Source organism: Penaeus vannamei, chromosome 11 (assembly GCF_042767895.1).
Source record: "Penaeus vannamei isolate JL-2024 chromosome 11, ASM4276789v1, whole genome shotgun sequence".
Taxonomy (NCBI): domain Eukaryota; kingdom Metazoa; phylum Arthropoda; class Malacostraca; order Decapoda; family Penaeidae; genus Penaeus; species Penaeus vannamei.
Genome location: NC_091559.1, coordinates 11,006,483 through 11,022,738, shown reverse-complemented (window position 1 = coordinate 11,022,738; position 16,256 = coordinate 11,006,483).

Sequence of the window (16,256 nt, the reverse complement as noted above, 5' to 3'; positions counted from 1 at the left end):
TTTACGCAACATGTGTGTGCGTGTGTATGTGTATGTGTGTGTCTATGTGTTGGTGTGTATGTGCGTGATGATACGATACCGATGGTGGTTATATGGCGATGATGCGATGATGATGGTGATGATAATGGGTGGTGATGGTAATGAGCACTAGCATGATAATAAGGAATGTTATATAAGATTGGCAGCCTGATTTTCAAACACGGAAGAAAATGATTGGGACGCCTTAATATAGTTCAATGATTCCATTTTTTTCTTTTTTTTTCAGATCCCAATCAAGGACATGCAGACATGACCTCGACTCCAGTCCGTTCCATAATGTATAGGCTTATAGCGTTATCAAATATTAATTTCATTCAATAAACATGATTACAATTCGATAAACAAACATCCACAATTACGATTATATTTCAATTAGTTCGACTTTCGTGAAAAGTCAGATTTTTTTTCCTTTTATGTTCAACTGCATTTTAAATTGTTGTGTGAAAATTAAGTAAAATTTAGCCATTAGCTCTTCATTAATATGTGACTACGTATATGCTGGAAACATCTTAAAATTGAGAACCGAATACATGTGATATTTTGAAGGCTTGGCAGGGAAAACGGACTGCAACTTGTTCTATTATTATTAATTTATATGTACTTCTTATACTTTACTTAATACTTTCGTATTCGATTATGTCATTTTTCTTTTCTTTTCAAGTTTTGCTACATTGTATTTTTCTATTTCATATCGTAAATTCATTTATTACGTAATTTTCCAATCTTTCGCATATTTATCGTATTTTGACGCATTTATCTAACTTCACTTTTCTCACTTTATTCATAGGGTCGTTTCTCTTCATTCTTCTTGTTTGAATTTTTATCGCTCTCTGAGTGTTTCAGGTTCTAGTTCATATTCTATACTCGACAGCTGTTTAAACAATAATCTCGCAAAGGTTTCTCGCCAAAATAAGCTCTTTTAGTGAAAGCCGAACGAAACAGATTGTTGTTTTTTACTGGAATTTTGACTGACCTTTCATGTTGCACATGGCCCACACGCACACATGTAAAACAAGTACATATACACAAATAAATGCATATCGGGGGAAAACGGATTGCAACAATTATTGTTATTATGTTCTTACTTAGTACTTTTTAAACTTTCTTATTTGTTATCAACATTTCTCCTTTTTTCATGTTTTACTATATCGCATTTGTAGAAGCTTTTTTTCATCGCCTTATTTTTAGTTTTGTTAGCCAACTTTTGTGTACTTATTTTGCAATGTTAATCTTTCTCTCGCGCTGCTCTCTCATTTTCACGTTTCCTTTATTTCCTTCTTATTGAGTTGTGTCTCTTCTTCATTTTTCTTGTTCGAATTATTATCGCTTAATCCGCATTTTCCATTCTAGATTTTTTCTCACTGGCCTTTATTTTCTAATTATTGAGACGTTTCTCTTAATTTTCCTTTTCCGATTTTTTATCGCACTTTTGACGCATTTTCGACTTTCCCTCTTTGTCCTTCGCACACCTTACTTTATTTGTCTAGTTCCTCTTTAATATTGTTAGTGTTTCTTCGCTTATTTCCCTTAGCTTTCCTGTTCGATTTTATATTTCACGCACAAATTTATATAGATATTTAAATAAACATGAATATTGGGACATACATTGGGACATACGTATAAACTTACGAACTTTCTCTTTTCGGTTATTAAATTACTTCAGCACTATTTAGATTTGTCATATATATATATACACATATATTCACATATAGATATACACGTGTACACACACAAAGCCACACACACAAATACATATATTCTCGCGTGCGCCATTTAGAATATATATTCTAATAAATAAATGATGTCCTTTGTTTTTATTAAAGCCAAGAAATTTAAAAAAAAAAAAAAAAAAAACAAGAGAGATGGACCGCGGCAGGATTCGAACCTGCGAAGTTTGGACTCGAATTCCGTCCGACGCCTTATCCACTAGGCTACGCGGTCATGGAGAAGAATGGGTCAAATATCGTTTATATTTTCACCAGTTCGGATATGCTGCTTCTTGGCTTAGCTGACACTATATATATATATGTGTGTGTGTGTGTGTGTGTGTATGTATATATATATATATATATATATATATATATATATATATATATATATATATATATATGTATGTGTGTGCATGTGTGCGTGTGTGTGTGTGTGTGTGTGTGTGTGTGTGTGTGTGTGTGTGTGTGTGTGTAAGTGTGTGTGTTTGTGTGTGTGTGTGTGTATATATGTTTATATATCATATAGAATATATCATACGAGAAAGAGAGAAAGAGGGAGATAGGGAGAGATATAAAAATTATAATGATGATGATTATAATAATACAAATAATAATAATAATAATAATAATAATAATAATAATAATAATAATAATAATAATAACAATAATGAAAAAAATAATAATAACAACTATGGTAATAATAACGATGATATAAATCATAATGATAAAAGTAACGATAAAATCAAGCTAAAAATACTAATGATAATGACGATGGTGCTAATTATTACAATGATAGCCCTGATTTATAGTACTAATAGTAATAATGATCATGATAAAAATCCTGATAATAATCATGATAATGCAACAGTAATAATGATAATAAAAGAAGTAATGCTATAGTAATAATAGTAGTAGTAGTAATAATAATAATGATAATAATAACAAGAAGAAATAATATTAATAGTTGTAATAACAATGATTATTATTATAAGAATGATGATGATTATAATAATGATAATTTTTTACTTTCTTATTTGCTACCGTCATTTCTCTCTCCTTTTCTTTTTCTTTTTCTTTTTTGTTACATCGCAATTTTTCTTTTTGAAACCGCAGTTTTACATATCTAATTTTCAGTTTGGTTTGCACACTTTTTTATTGGTAATTTCCATATTTTTCTTCGTCTTTCACATCGTTTTAATTCGATTTTTTATCGCACTTTATTGTTTCTTTTTTTCATTATTACTCTTTCACGTTTCCTTTATTTCTTTCTCATTGTTCGAATAATTATCGAAATTTTGACGCATTTTCTTCCTTCACTTTTTGTTATTCTCATTTTCTTTATTTTTTAATTATTGGTTTGCTCTTCCTCTTTCTTGTCTCTTCGCTTGTTTCCGTTGCCTTACCTGCTCGAATCTCTATACCAGACATATTTATTTACACAATGATATACCCGTACTTGGATGGACGCAGAATTTCACAGACATACCAATGTACGCTTAGACAATTACACAAGTACTTGAAATGTGTATGTTTTGCGCATAGAAATGTGATTGTTTTGACGTCCTGCACTGAAATAGGGAAAAATGGCGGAATTGTTATTGACCTATCATGAGTTATACATGACACACACGCACACACGTAAGTACAAACACACACACAGCAGGAATAGATTGGGAGAGGCCTTTACGCAACATGTGTGTGCGTGTGTATGTGTATGTGTGTGTCTATGTGTTGGTGTGTATGTGCGTGATGATACGATACCGATGGTGGTTATATGGCGATGATGCGATGATGATGGTGATGATAATGGGTGGTGATGGTAATGAGTACTAGCATGATAATAAGAAATGTTATATAAGATTGCCAGCCTGATTTTCAAACACGGAAGAAAATCATTGGGACGCCTTGATATAGATCATTGGTTCCATTTTTTTTTTTTTTTTTTTCAGAGATCCCAATCAAGGACATGCAGACATGACCTCGACTCCAGTCCGTTCCATAATGTATAGGCTTATAGCAAGTTATCAAATATTCATTTCATTCAATAAACATAATTACAATTCGATAAACAAACATCCACAATTACGATTATATTTCATTTAGTTCGAGTTTCCTGAGAATTCAGATTTTTTTTCCTTTTATATTCAACTGCATTTAAAATTGTGTGATAATTAAGTAAAAATTAGCCATTAGCTCTTAATGAATATGTGACTACGTATATGCAGGAAACATCTTAAAGTTGAGAACTGAATACGTGTGACATTTTGAAGGCTTGGCAGGGGAAAACGGACTGCAACTTGTTCTATTATTATTATTATTTTACATGTACTTCTTATACTTTACTTAATACTTTCGTATTCGATTATGTCATTTTTCTTTTCTTTTCAAGTTTTACTACATTGTATTTTTCTATTTCATATCGTAAATTCATTTATTACGTAATTTTCCAATCTTTCGCATATTTATCGTATTTTGACGCATTTATCTAACTTCCCTTTTCTCACTTAATTCATAGGGTCGTTTCTCTTCATTCTTCTTGTTTGAATCTTTATCGCTCTCTGAGTGCTTCAGGTTCTAGTTCATATTCTATACGCGACAGCTGTTTAAACAATAATCTCGCAAATGTTTCTCGCCAAAATAAGCTCCTTTAGTGAAAGCCGAACGAAACAGATTGTTGTTTTTAACTGGAATTTTGACTGACCTTTCATGAGTTGCACATGGCCCACACGCACACATGTAAAACAAGTACATATACACAAATAAATGCATATCGGGGGAAAACGGGTTGCAACAATTATTGTTATTATGTTCTTACTTAGTACTTTTTAAACTTTCTTATTTGTTATCGTCGTTTCTCCTTTTTTCATGTTTCACAATATCGCATTTGTAGAAGCTTTTTTTCATCGCCTTATTTTTTGTTTTGTTAGCCAACTCTTGTGTACTTATTTTGCAATGTTAATCTTTCTCTCGCGCTGCTCTCTCATTTTCACGTTTCCTTTATTTCCTTCTTATTGAGTTGTGTCACTTCTTCATTTTTCTTGTTCGAATTATTATCGCTTAATCCGCATTGTCCATTCTAGATTTTTTCTCACTGGCCTTTATTTTCTAATTATTGAGACATTTCTCTTAATTTTCCTTTTCCGAATTTTTATCGCACTTTTGACGCATTTTCGACTTTCCCTCTTTGTCATTCGCACACCTTACTTTATTTGTCTAGTTCCTCTTTAATATTGTTAGTTTCTTCGCTTATTTCCCTTAGCTTTCCTGTTCGATTTTATATTTCACGCGCAAATTTATATAGATATTTAAATATACATGAATATTGGGACATACATTGGGACATACGTATAAACTTACGAACTTTCTCTTTTCGGTTATTAAATTACTTCAGCTCTATTTAGATTTGTCATATATATATATACACATATATTCACATATAGATATACACGTGTACACACACAAAGCCACACACACAAATACATATATTCTCGCGTGCGCCATTTAGAATATATATTCTAATAAATAAATGATGTCCTTTGTTTTTATTAAAAGCCAAGAAAAAAAAAAAGAAAAAAAAAAGAGAGATGGACCGCGGCAGGATTCGAACCTGCGAAGTTTGGACTCGAATTCCGTCCGACGCCTTATCCACTAGGCTACGCGGTCATGGAGAAGAATGGGTCAAATATCGTTTATATTTTCACCAGTTCGGATATGCTGCTTCTTGGCTTAGCTGACACTGTATATATATGTGTGTGTGTGTGTGTGTATGTATATATATATATATATATATATATATATATATATATATATATATGTATGTGTGTGCATGTGTGCGTGTGTGTGTGTGTGTGTGTGTGTGTGTGTGTGTGTGTGTGTGTGTGTGTGTGTGTGTGTGTGTGTGTGTGTGTGTGTGTGTGTGTGTGTAAGTGTGTGTGTTTGTGTGTGTGTGTGTATATATGTTTATATATCATATAGAATATATCATACGAGAAAGAGAGAAAGAGGGAGATAGGGAGAGATATAAAAATTATAATGATGATGATAATAATAATACAAATAATAATAATAATAATAATGATAATAATAATAATAATAATAATAATGATAATAATAACAATAATGAAAAAAAAATAATAACAACTATGGTAATAATAACGATGATATAAATCATAATGATAAAAGTAACGATAAAATCAAGCTAAAAATACTAATGATAATGACGATGGTGATAATTATTACAATGATTGCCCTGATTTATAGTACTAATAGTAATAATGATCATGATAAAAATCCTGATAATAATCATGATAATGCAACAGTAATAATGATAATAAAAGAAGTAATGCTATAGTAATAATAGTAGTAGTAGTAATAATAATAATGATAATAATAACAAGAAGAAATAATATTAATAGTTGTAATAACAATGATTATTATTATAAGAATGATGATGACTATAATAATGATAATTTTTTACTTTCTTATTTGCTATCGTCATTTCTCTCTCCTTTTCTTTTTCTTTTTTGTTACATCGCAATTTTTCTTTTTGAAACCGCAGTTTTACATATCTAATTTTCAGTTTGGTTTGCACACCTTTTTTATTGATAATTTCCATATTTTTCTTCGTCTTTCACATCGTTTTAATTCGAATTTTAATCGCACTTTATTTTTTCTTTCTTTTTTTCAGTATTACTCTTTCACGTTTCCTTTATTTATTTCTCATTGTTCGAATAATTATCGCAATTTTGACGCATTTTCTTCCTTCACTTTTTGTTATTCTCATGTTTCTTTATTTTTTAATTATTGGTTTGCTCTTCCTCTTTCTTGTTTCTTCGCTTGTTTCCGTTGCCTTACCTGCTCGAATCTCTATACCAGACATATTTATTTACACAATGATATACCCGTACTTGGATGGACGCAGAATTTCACAGACATACCAATGTACGCTTAGACAATTACACAAGTACTTGAAATGTGTATGTTTTGCGCATAGAAATGTGATTGTTTTGACGTCCTGCACTGAAATAGGGAAAAATGGCGGAATTGTTATTGACCTATCATGAGTTATACATGACACACACGCACACACGTAAGTACAAACACACACACACACATATCAAGCGGGCAGCAGGAATGGATTGGGAGAGGCCTTTATGCAACATGTGTGTGCGTGTGTAGGTCTATGTGTGTGTCTATGTGTTGGTGTGTATGTGCGTGATGATACGATACCGATGGTGGTTATATGGCGATGATGCGATGATGATGGTGATGATATTGGGTGGTGATGGTAATGAGCACTAGCATGATAATAAGGAATGTTATATAAGATTGGCAGCCTGATTTTCAAACACGGAAGAAAATAATTGGGACGCTTTAATACAGATCATTAGTTCCATGTTTTTTTTTTTTGTTTTTTTTTTTTTCACTTTTCTCACTTTATTTATAGGGTCGTTTCTCTTCATTCTTCTTGTTTGAATTCTTATCGCGCAGATATGCGCTCTCTGAGTGCTTCAGGTTATACTCGACAGCTGTTTAAACAATAATCTCGCAAATATTTCTCGCCAAAATTTCTCTTTTAGTGAAAGCCGAACGAAACAGAATGAGTTGTTTTTAACTGGAATTTTGACTGACCTTTCATGAGTTGCACATGGCCCACACGCACACATGTAAAACAAGTACATATACACAAATAAATGCATATCGGGGGAAAACGGATTGCAACAATTATTGTTATTATGTTCTTACTTAGTACTTTTTAAACTTTCTTATTTGTTATCGTCATTTCTCCTTTTTTCATGTTTCACTATATCGCATTTGTAGAAGCTTTTTTTCATCGCCTTATTTTGTTTTGTTAGCCAACTCTTGTGTACTTATTTTGCAATGTTAATCTTTCTCTCGCACTGTTCTCTCATTTTCACGTTTCCTTTATTTCCTTCTTATTGAGTCGTGTATCTTCTTCATTTTTCTTGTTCGAATTATTATCGCTTAATCCGCATTTTTATCGCAATTTCGACGCATTTCCCACTCTTGCTTTCTCTCACTTTCATGTTTCTTAATTTTCCCTTTTCTTCGTTTCATTTTCTGTATTGTTTATTGCGCATTTTTTCTTTCTTTCGCATATTTATCGCCTTTTGACGCATTTTCCATTCTAGATTTTTTTCTCACTGGCCTTTATTTTCTAATTATTGAGACGTTTCTCTTAATTTTCCGCATTTTCGACTTTCCCTCTTTGTCATTCGCACACCTTACTTTATTTTTCTAGTTCCTCTTTAATATTGTTAGTGTTTCTTCGCTTATTTCCTTTAGCTTTCCTGTTCGATTTTACATTTCACGCACAAATTTATATAGATATTTACACATACATGAATGTCCACATATGCAATTACATTGGGACACGTATATTTTACATAGAAATATGTCTTCTTTTGACGTCCTACACTGAAAAAAAGTATTTATTATTTACAGTACGAGTTGCTACATGGCCCACAAAAACACACATAAGTACAAACACATACACACATAACAATAGGGAAAAACTGATTGCAACCGGCGGGCGTCTTGTATTTTTTGTGCCCGGGGCTTTTCATGTCTTTCAGCCCCGGGCGAGGTTGCAACCAGAGGGAGCACTTTTGGCTCCCTTTTGCAGATTCGAACTCGCGATCGCGGGTTTCGAATCTGGCGCCCTTACCCTCTCGGCCACGGTGACGAGGGGCAGAAGGAGAGGGTTGGGAGGGATATTTATGCGCCCGTCCGGAAAACAAGACCCCGGTTGCAATATCTTTTCCTTTGCTACGTATTTGTGTGAATATGTGTTTGTAATTATGTGAGTGTGTGTGGGCCATGTGCAACTCATGACTGTTCAATAAAAAAACACACCATTTTTTTATGTGTCTGTGAAGGACGTAAAATAAAGTCTCACTCGCAGCGCTGTTCCGCGGCTGATCATGCTTCTGTTTCAGTTTGATTTTATTTATTCTTTGCGGGAACTTGCGTTGTTGACAGTAAGTTTCGTCTACATATCAGGGAAAAGAATGCGAAAAGAAAAAAGAAAATATATATATACATAGCGTCCCGGGTCTACGGTTTTAAAGATTTTTGTACTAACCGTTACACCACAGTCGCTTTCATGAAAATGGGGTTCGTTTATGTTTAATTGTCCACAAACACTGACGCACGGACATGTTGAGTTGCATTTACTCATATTTGAAATGCTTTTGTAGTTTTGTTACTATGGATCAGATCTTTTTGACTTATATGCATGTTCTCATAATTCTTTTCTCTTCTTTTTGCATTATTATTATTTTAGTATTATTATTATTACTATTAATACCATTGCTATTATCATTTTCATTATTATCATCATTGCTATTATCTTTTTGTTATTATCATTTTGGTATTATTATTATTATTATTATTATTATTATTATTATTATTATTATTATTATTATTATTATTACTATTATCACTATCATTATCACAACATGTCTCTCTCTCCTTCGACTCGCACCTATCATTCATGGGGGGGGGGGGAGCGAGAAAGAGAGAAGAGGTTAGAGGGAGACATACGAATGCAGAGACAGAGACAGACAGACAGAGGGATAAACAGAGACAACGACAGGCATCGAGGAAGACAGAAAGAGAGATTGATAACCATCCCTGCATTAAAAAAACTGAAATAAGAAAGGGAAAAGAGGAACGGAGGAGAATCAAGCAAATGAAGAACAGCTGTTCTCGCAGAAGATGAACAAGCCTTTTCCGAATCCTCGCTCGTTCCTTGGCTTCGGCGATCAAGAAAAATGATTCCGTAACAATTGCATTTGAACAGAATAAGAAATCGCATGTCACCGGAGTCGCCAAGTATGCAAAGGCCGAAAAAGAGAACAATGATGCTAATAATGATGATGAGGATGACAATGTTGTGTTACAAATGTGTTTAAAGACAAATCTGACTTCCATCGACATATTCGGTGATCTGTGAATAAACCTATCCAATTGTTGTTTTTTTTTTCTTCTTCTTTTTTCTTTATTCGTGTAATAGATAGATAGAAAGATGGATGGATAGATAGATAGAGAGAGAGAAAGCGAGGAAGAGACACATTTTTATACAGGTTAAAAGTTCACACAATAGTAGCCAGGTAGCAACTGCTTATTATAGCCATCATTTTCTACCATGCACCTGTCTATCCGAGTTAAGTAATAGATAAAGGTAGCTATTTGAAGTGCATGCGAAGGTGATGCTTCTCGCAACTCAGACTATCGCTACTACTGCCATCACAATTGCTGGTGATGATAGAGTCACATTCATTCTTATTCCCATTTTACAAGGACTATTACCGATCTTTATTATACTTATGGTTATTTGCCTCATTTCTTCGGATCGCCCTTACCACTGTTATTGCGATTATTTGCATTATTGCCATTTTCGTCTTTATCCTTCGCGTCTTTTTCTTTTTTTCTCTTATCTTTCTCTTCCTTTGCATCTATCATCTCCGTTTTCGTCTTTCTCTCACTTTTATGCCTTTCTCTTCTGAAAGTAAACCGGGCTGCGGCTGCAAAGAGACATAGTTGGTGGGCTCTTTTTATCTTTTTATCTATATATCTATCCATTTATTTATCTATGTATCTCTTCATCTATATATCTATTTATCTATCAACATTTCTATATGTCTGTTTATCTGTCTATTCATCTATCTATCTATTTATTTATATATATGTATCTGTTTATCTATGTTTCTCTATCGCTTTATCTATCTGCCTTCCCGTCTAATTATAGAGCCATCTATCTATCTTTCTTTCTTTCTTTCTATGTACCAGATAGATATATGAAGAGAAGGGGAGATAAATGGAGGCAGAGATGTATATACGGACAAAGATAAATGTATATATATAAGCAGAGGTAGATAGATAGAGAGAGGGAAAGAAAGACATATGGAGAGAGAAAGAGTACTTGTCCTTTCCCATTCATGTATGTTGTATATACTCACAGAGACAGAAAGACACACACACACACACACACACACACACACACACACACACACACACACACACACACACACACACACACACACACACACACACACACACACACACACACACACGCAAACAAACAAATACACACAAAACACACACACATACACGCACAAACACAGACACACACACACACATACTCACACAAGGGCTGATGTGGCATTGCCTGAAGCTAACCCAAAATGCCATTCAATTTTCTCTCGTCTCCAAACGTATGCCTCCGTGGTAGTGGAAAGCACGGTCGCCTCTTACGCGACAGGCTCGGGTTCGATCCCCGAGGGTGGCAAATGCTGTCCATTTTAGTATCTCTCATCTTTGCACTTTCATGGAATAGAAAAGATCTCTCTCTCTGTCATTTTCTCTCTCTCCTCTCCCTTTCTCTCTCTTTTTTTCTCTGACTCCCTCCTCCCCTCTCTTTCTCTCTCCTCTCTCTCTCTCTCCCTCCCTCTCTCTCTCTCTCTCTCTCTCTCTCTCTCTCTCTCTCTCTCTCTCTCTCTCTCTCTGTGTGTGTGTGTGTGTGTGTGTGTGTGTGTGTGTGTGTGTGTGTGTGTGTGTCTGTTTGCCCCTCATCTCTCTCTCTCTCTCTCTCCCTCTCTCCTCTCTCTCTCTCTCTTTGTCTCTCTATCTTTCTATCTCCGTCGCTCCCCCCCCTCTCTCTGTATAAATATATTTACATATATATATATATATATATATATATATATATATATATATATATATATATGTGTGTGTGTGTGTGTGTGTGTGTGTGTGTGTGTGTCTGTGTGTGTGTGTGTGTCTCCCTATCTGTCTCCCTCTCCCCTTCCTCTCTCTCTCTCTGTCTCCCACTCCTCGCTCTTTCTGTCTCCCTCTCCTCTCCCTTTCTCTCTCTCTCTTTCGCTCTCTCTTTCTCTCTCTCTCTCTCTCTCTCTCTCTCTCTCTCTCTCTCTCTCTCTCCCTCTCTCTCTCTCTCTCTCTCTCTCTCTCTCTCTCTCTCGTTTTTTTGTTTCTTATAATTCTCTCTCTTTTAATATTCCTTCGTTTCCCTCATCGTAAATTCTGATTTTTTCGGCTTTCTTTTTCTTTCGTTTTTTTTCTAATCCTTCTGTTATCCTTTCTCTCAGGTTTTTCATCTTCGCCATCTCTATTATCCTGGAAGGAAACGAATCATGATGGAATCTGGAGAGAAAACGATAAAAATATGATGTCGGAATAGCGAGTTTTTCTCTCCTCTTCCTTCTCTCCCGCCGATGTTTCGTCTTCCCCTCCATGAAAATCCCTTCGTTTCTATTTCGACGCATGTTTTTTCTCTTTTTTTCGTCTTATTTTGTTTCGTTAGCGAACTTTTCTGTATTTATTTTGCATTGTTAATCTCTCTTTCGCAATTAGCATTTTGACGCATTTTCTACTTTCGCATTTTCTCATTTAACACGTTTCCTTCTTTTCACGTATTCCCTTTATTTCTTGTTTTGTTAGCGCAGTTTCCTCTGTTTTTTGTTTGTATTTTTCTTTCTATCGCATATTTATTGATTTCGAAGCATTTTTTACTTTATTTTTTATTGTCACTCGCCTTTATTTTCCAATTATTGGGACGTTTATCGCACTTTTAAAGCATTATATTGTGACCCCCGATTACAATATAATTTCCCCCGTTATGTATCTATAGGTGTGTGTATGTGCTTGTGCTTATGTGAGTGCGTGCGGGCCGTGTGCAAATTACACCAGGAAATCACTTTCGCTAAAATGGCTTATTTTGGACAGAAATTTCTGCGAGGATTATGCCACTGTAATTTTTTTCTTGAAAAAAAGTAAAAATCCCGAATCTTTTTCATTCTAATTTCCCACCGATATTGTGACGTCCGCGCAAGAAATAGCAAAGAATAAATATAAATCAATTCGTCTATGATCCATTGTGTATGGTATCGTTTCTCGCGTCTCCAAAACAAAAATAAAATATATCTGGTGGAAATGACGATAAACATGAACAGGTGGACTTCCGAGTTCCCTACCTTATTATTATTATTATTATTATTATTATCATTACTACTACTACTTTTTTGTTATTATTAATATCATCGTTATTATTATTATCATTCCTACTATTCCATTATCGTTATCATTATCATTATCATAAAAATCATCATTTTCATTTTTACCATTATTGTCATCACTTTTATCATTATTGTTATTGCTGTTATTATTATTATTATCATTTTCCCCTTATCATCTATTTGATATTTCTGCTAATTCCTCTTTCCCCGTTTCCCCATTTTCTCTCTGATTTCCTGCCTTTAGCGATAATCCCTGAATTCTCGCTTCCTTTTCTTTCTTCTTTTTCACATAGGCCTATGATGTGTATCTGCTTTTGTCTTGTTTTCTTCGTTATTTCCCCCTCTTTCTCTGTGTATTAATACCTGGCTATTGCAATTCAGCCGCGATCAAATATTCAAATCTCATTAAAAAAAAAAAAAAAAAAAAAAAATACAGCATCACCAAAGGTAAGAATCAAAGGCGTAAGAAACTATGATAAAGACAACAAAGTCGAATGCGCAAATGATGAAAAGGGAAAGAAAAGACAAAGAAGAAATATGAAAAGCAAGTAACAAGGTTACATAAAAGTCCTATACGAAAGTGGTGAAAATAATGGTAATGATAATAATGATAAAAATAATGCCAATGATTTTTAAAAAAAAAATTTTTTTTTTTAAAAATTTTTTTTTGATAAAAAAAAAAAAAGGAAAATTTTAAAAAATTTTAATTTAATTTAAAAAAAAAAGTTAAAAAAAAAGGGGGGGTTTAATAAAAAAGGAAAAAATTTAAAAAAATAATGATAAGAAAAAAGGGGAAATAAAAATTAAAAAGAAAACCCAAAAAAAAAAAGATAAAAAGGGAAAAATAATAAAAAAATAATAATAGAAAAATTTAATTTTAATAGAAATAATGATAATAAAAAAAAAGGGGGGTTTAGGGAATAAAATAAGAAAAATAAAATAATTATTTTTAAAAAAGGGGGATAAAAAATTTGGGTTAAAAAAAAAAAAAATTTTAAAAAAAAATGGTAAAATGGGAAAGGAAAATTTTTTAAATAACCCCCCCCAAATTTTTTTTTTTTTAATTTTTTCAAACAATTTAAAACCCCCCCCATTTTTCCCCCCCCCCAAGGGGAAAATTTTTAAGTGCAAAAGAAGGATTGATTAAAATAATTTGCCGGATTCTCCCCTTTTCCCTTTTTAAAATTTTAAATATTTTTTTAAATAAAATTTTTCCTGCTTTAATTCCTTTTTTTTTCCCAAATTAGTGGATTTAGGCCGGGCCGATAACTTTTTTGGGCCCTAAAAAAACCCGGTTTTTTTGGGAAATCCCTTTTCCCTTTTTTTTTTTTTTTTCCTTTTTTCCCTTTTTTCCTTTTTTTTTTTTTTTTGGCTTGTGCCAAAATTTTTAAAATGTTTTTTGTTAATTTAAAAAATTTTTACCAAAAGTTGACAAAGGGTTTTGGTTTTGCAAATAAAAAAATTTTATTTTAAATTTAATTTTAAAAAATTAGACTTATTTTAAAATTAATGATAACAAAATTAAAACGTTAAAATTTTGGTGTTTTTTAAATTAAAAAAATATTTTTAATAGTAATTTTTAATTTTAAAATAATTTTGTTTTTAAATTTTTTAAAAAAATTTTGTTTAAAAAAAACCAACAACCCTTTTTGTTTTTGTTGGTTTTAAAAATCAAAAATTATTTTTGAAATTTTTGTTTTTGGGGTTTTTTTTAAAAACAATTTTTTTAAAAGTAATAGTAAAATTTTGGGAATTAACCTTTATTTTTTAAACCCTTTATTACATTTTTTTTTTTCCTTTTTTTTAAATTTTTATTTTTCCCTTATTTTTTTAAAATTTTTTCTTTAAACTTTCTAAAAAACCCCCCTTTTCCCCCATTTTTCCCCCTTTTTCCCCAAGGGCTTTTTTTCCCCTTAAATTGTTTTTATTATCCCCCCTTTTTTAAACGTTACAATTAATTATCAACCCCCTATTTTTTTTTCCCCTTTTTTGAAAATTTGGGGGGGGTTTTTTTTTTCCCCCCTTTTTTTTTTCCTCTGCCTCCCTTTTCCCCCAATTTGTTTTTTCCTTAATCCTGTTAAAAGGAAATTTTTAAAAAAGGAAAAAAAAAAAAAAAAAAAAAAACCTTTTAATGGGGGAGCTTTAAAATGGTTTGTTTTTAAAAAAAAAATTTTTGTTTGGGCAAAACAAAAAATTTTGGGGTTTTTTTTGTTTTCTGAACTCCCTTCTCCCTCTTCTCTTTTTTCTTTTCTCTCCTCTTTCTCTTCCCTCCTTCTATCTCTTTTTTTTTCCTTCTTTTCCTTTTTTGTGGGTGGGGGGGGCTTTTTTTTTTTTTTATTTGCTTTTTTTTTAATATTTTTATTGTTAATAGGGTTTTAATAATTTTTTTTTTTCCCCTTTTTTTCCACTTTTTGTTGTTTTGTAATTAAACAAAAATTTTGGGGGGGAAAAATAAATTGAAATTGGGGGGAAAAAAAAAAGGGCGGAAATCAAAATTATTTTGCCATTTTTTTTTTTAAAATTTTGTTTTTTTTCCATTTTACTTCAATAAAAACAAATTTTAAATTTTTTTTTGGGGAAAACCCATTTTTAAAATTTTGGGCCCCCAATTTTTGGGGATTAAAAACAAAAACAATTGCCATTTTTTCATCTTTTTCCCTTTATTTTGTTGTTTTTGGGGTTGAAAAAAATTTAAAAAAAACCAAAAATTAAAAAATTGTTATTTTGTTGTTTTAATTTGTTAATAATTATCATTTTTTTGAATAAAGGGGGAAATTTTTGTAATTCCCCACTTTAAAAATTTATCTTTTTAAATTTTTTTCCCCTTATTTTTAAAAATTTAAAAATTTTTTTTTTATTATTATTTATTTTTTATTATTAAAATTTATATTTTTGATTTTTCTTTTCCCATTTAATTATTTTATATTATATTTATTATATTATTTATTATTATTATATTATTATTATTCTTTTTATTATTTATATTAATTATTATTATTTATATTATTATTATTATATTATGTTTTTTACTTTTAAAACAAATTGTAATTATTTATTTTCCTTTCTTTTTAAATTTTTAAAAAACACTTTTCCAAACAGGAATTAATTTAAAAATTTGTTTTTTTAAAATTCGTTGAAAAGGAAGAATGAAAACAGAATGAGGAGAAAGGAAAGAGAAAGAGGAAGAGGAAGAAAGAAGGGAGGAAGAGAGAAAACCCTAATACTTCTGGTTTGATAATTTTTTGGTTTTTTAAAAAAGGAAAAAAATTTTTTGTTTTTGGTTTTCTTTTCCACAAATAATTTTGTAGTTTTTTAAGTAAAAACCACCCCCCCAACCAAAACCACACAAACAACCCTTAAAAAATTTACCCTCCCAACCTCTTTTTCCCCCCGCCCTTTTTCCGGGGGTTTTAAATTGAAAAAGGGAGGAATTAAATTTTAAAAAGGGAAA